The sequence below is a fragment of the Hemiscyllium ocellatum genome, unplaced genomic scaffold (genome assembly GCF_020745735.1).
Source record: "Hemiscyllium ocellatum isolate sHemOce1 unplaced genomic scaffold, sHemOce1.pat.X.cur. R23, whole genome shotgun sequence".
Lineage (NCBI taxonomy): Eukaryota > Metazoa > Chordata > Chondrichthyes > Orectolobiformes > Hemiscylliidae > Hemiscyllium > Hemiscyllium ocellatum.
The window spans coordinates 225,679-230,015 of NW_026867618.1; positions in this window are offsets into that span (position 1 = coordinate 225,679).

The following is a 4,337-nucleotide window of genomic DNA, read 5'->3' on the forward strand; positions in this document are numbered from 1 at the left end:
AGTTTGATACTTTTGTCTATATATCCTTCCTTGAAGTCCTCAGAGAAAGAAGCTTACAAGATCCATCACTATTAGGGCAGAGAAAAAAGAATAATCAAAATAAAGTAAGAAATTATCTCTAAACATGAACATTATTTCTCTCTCCCAAAAGGTGCCATTCCTATTGGGTTCCTCCTGCACCCTCTCTATAATTTCAGAAACTCACATTATCGCTCCTCGAATTCGAGGGTGATCAGTATACTCACAACAGAGATCATCATACATTGCGAAGGATTGGAGGTTCCAGAAAGGGGATAGGCTCATTCATTTACAAGAAAGTTTCAGGAGTGGCTTATGATGCAATGGAGCAACTGGAGTTGAAGCAAGATGTGACAAAGCTTATTGGCTTATTATTGTTATAGGTAAGGAAGATGAAAACAAGATGTTCACATTAGCTGGGGGAAATGGACAACGAGATACAAAAATTAAGATTGTGGATAGATTGACAGGGAGGATTTGATGAAGTGGTTATATAGAAGGGATTCAATATCCACTGTATCTTAATGGATTGCGTTTGGACTGAACAGCCTGAAGTTCTGTATTTAATTTTCAGATTCTGTCAAGACGTGTGCTTGAATTATCCCAGTATCAGAGTCATAGTGATGTAGCTCAGGCAGTCATTTTGAACGATCTGGGTATCTTCTAATTTCCAGTTCCTTTCCCTCTGGGTGTTTGCAGACCCCTCAAGCTCTCTGACAATTTAGGTAATGAAAGCAGGAAAATTGGTGACAGACTCTGAAAACAGTGAAAGCTCCAGTTGTTCCACCACCCTTCAGATCCCCGCTAACCTTCCTGCTTTAGAGAAGTCGGCACGCCTGGTTGGTGACAGGCTGTATGACTCCAATGGTCAGCAGCGGGCTGAAAGATAAAGGTTGTTAGTTTGACACCATCCAGGTATGGAGCTTTGGTTGTTCCAGATCAGACTATGGGAATACTACCCTAGCTCCATTTAAACCGGAAAATCCATGGCAAGGTGGAATTGCAGCCCAAACCATTGATGATTCTGTGTTTCCTGGCTCCACGTGGAGTAAGATAGGGATAAACATTGTTCTCTCCAGACCACTGCTGTCAACAGAAAGTGGCCACTGCAGCTCCCTGCACAGCCCTGGGACAGAGCTTACAGATACTGTCTCTTCATGAATGGCGCTTCCCGTGTGAGAAACTTTACTTTTAATACGGTAACGGCTGCAATCCAACCCCTGTTCCCCAAGATTAGAAGCTGCAGGATTTTGTGATGAGAACAGTGTTATGAAGTTGAAGACGTGCCCTCCACCTTTAAATGAGAGTGAATGCTGTTCAGAACTGAGCGCTGACAAATACCTGTGATGACCAACTAGCAGTCTCAGCGTGTACTGGAAAATTGAAAACGGTTGGCTGTGGAACAAGTCAGTTTTGTTTGCTAATTAAGAAACAATTCCAATTTTACCAATCAATTTAAATTATGCCTCAGGATACTAAAATTCAATCGCTCTTGAATTTAGTGTTTAGAAACACTGCAGAACCGGGTGCTTCCACAATGTTACTCCCACTGACCATTCCCCATGAAACATGCCCAGGTTCTCAGTTGAGGATTTTTGCTGGGAACCTTTGCCCGTTGGCTTTGAACCAGGCCGCCTGCCCAAGGAAAGCAAATGTGGTACTGTTTTTAGTGGAAGGATCAGAATCCAGGAACTCCACTGTGACACAGAATGGCCATCAGTGCTGTACACATCTGTGCATATTCAAAACCAGTTTGGCGACCACTGTGACAATGTTTCACACAGAAATGAAATGGGATTGTATTCCGTTTCATCACGCGAGCATGTATGAGCGAGCAAATTCAAAGCCAGGTTTGCTGACGTGAACAGCAAGTTATAAAACTCTGCTCATGTCAGTCTGAAAGGCTGCCATCGGGAATAAGGCTATTCTTGCCCGATTTTGAAGTGGGGAGTTTTCGTGTATGAGGTGACTCTAACAGCCACTACACTACAGGCAACATCCCCGCGAGCAGCTGGTGTTCAGAGTCGGCCAGCACTAAACTTTACAGCGGCTCAACGCTTCATCTTTCTGTTTCCAGGAGCTGGTTATTCTCCAGCGTAATTGGCATCATTAAAAAAATAAGAAAATCACGGGAAATTGCTCACAAACTATAGACAAAGATGGTGTCAGGGGTGCACAGTTTGGAATGTCGGGCGAGCCTGAACATGCTGGGACGTCTTACCCTTCATCGTCGGGCATGGCCTGAAGGAAGGTTTGTCAACAGAAAAAATTGAGTTATTGATCTCTGCAATATGGGGCGAGTTAAAAACTGGAGAGCATAGGTTTAAGGTGGGACGGGTAAAATATAAAAGGGACTTGAGGCACCTATCCCACAGAGAAGGTTGTGCGTGTATGGAATCAGCTACCAGAGGAAGTGGAGGAGGCTCGTACACTCAGAAGATTTCAAAGGCAACCGGATGAGCTTCTGGATAGGAAAGGTTTAGTGGGATAGGGGACAAATGCTGGGAAATAGGAGTTTGTTAAAATGCATTTGAAGAGACATTGAAGCATGAATGCTGTTCTGGGGACAGTCCAAGGGCAGTCAGCCATAAACAGCTCCCAGATCCTTCAGAGCAATTCCAAACTGCACTCCCAAAATGTATTGGAAACTTGGTGCACCTCCACCTCCCGAAAAGCTCCGAAATGAGGGAAAAGAAAGAACTGAACATGAACGGACCATGAAAAGTTAAGAGATTCCCAAACACAGTCTCGTTTAGATTAATTTGCCCATCCGATCAACAATGCGGCAGTGCCTGCTTCCTCCATCTCCAGGGCAGAAGGGAAGGAAATAAAAGAAATTTAAGACCATATGACATCACAATGTAGTGGAATTATTTTCCCATTCGCCAGAACACCAAATAATGGGAAGTAAAGTCACTGCAGGATTTTGTTTCACAACAGCGATGCAATACCAATCTCCGTTCTGTTTCAGTGAAAACAGTGAATAACACAACTTGGCCGGAACATGATGCAGCAGTAGAACCGCTTGAGACCGGGGACATTTCATGTGGGACGCAAACGTGATCATAACAGCATGAACATTGACAGGATAGAGAGTGTGCACTCTCCCAAATCAGAGGTACATTTCCAAAAGCAAAACCACATGGTTGTGTTGGAATTTAAACACAGCAGCATTTAACAGGCTACAGTAAAACAGACAGCAAACCCACAAAGGGCAGCGGTTGGATCTGAACTCGAGCCACCTAAGAGTTTGTAGTGAGAAAGCGGTTTCTTCGGTCACTTGGCCACGAAACCAGCCACAGCTGCAGTATATTGTCTTACACCTTCCATGGTACTCCTGTGAAACATTAGAAGCAAAGTCACAGGGAAACAGTTCTGTGATCCCTCTCCTGCTGGCACAGCTGCAGGGATATGCCCAACTACAATATCAATCTCGCAACAAACTTTCAATCCAGCCAAAAATCATTTGATAGCTGGAATCAAGCTTATGAGATTTGCTAAAGCCACAAATGTAATGTCTGTATGAGAGAATGTATATTCGGTTTAGATTGGGCAAAGTAACCATGAGCTGCATGATATTGCTGGTATTTGGATTGTCGCTTTGGTAAATGATTTCGTCCTCTGCTCGAAACAGGACAACTTTCAGTTTTTGAGGATATTAACAGAAGTCAAAAGCTGATTACCACACCCCACACCAGAAGATGTTAAAGAGGTGCTAACTGTACCTGAGTGCTCTTTGTTCTCGATGTGAAGAGCGCTCTGCCTGAGTCACCTTCACGTCTCTGGTTGCTGAGTGAATCACAAAGAAGGAGTCCCTCAATGCAGACAAAAAGCAATGGTAAGCTGAGTCTACCTACTCAGACTCTTTTCAGCTACAAATGTTTCGGTGACTGCGTGAGAATATATGTTCGGTTATGATTTGGTCAAATAACCATGAGCTGCTTGACATTACTGCAATTTCGATTCTTGCTTTGCTAAATGATTTCACCCATTGCTCGAAACAGGACAACTTTCACGTTTACACGGAACACCAAACACACCGGACTACAGGGAAAATGCACAAAGCTGAGCAGGCCGTGTTCACATCATACCGTGCAGCATAATTTCAGTCACTGTGTCTGTTCGAGATGCCACTTTCCTTGCCTTTTACCTTAACCGTGCAATTGGCTGCAGGGATGTTCACACCTGGACATGAGCCACATGGATACCGACTGACTTGGAAACCTGTGTGGGAATCGACGAGAAGCGACTCAATAAATTTTGCTAAATTCCATGGTGCTTATTAGAAATGCAGTTTCTGTTCACCTCAATTTAAAAGG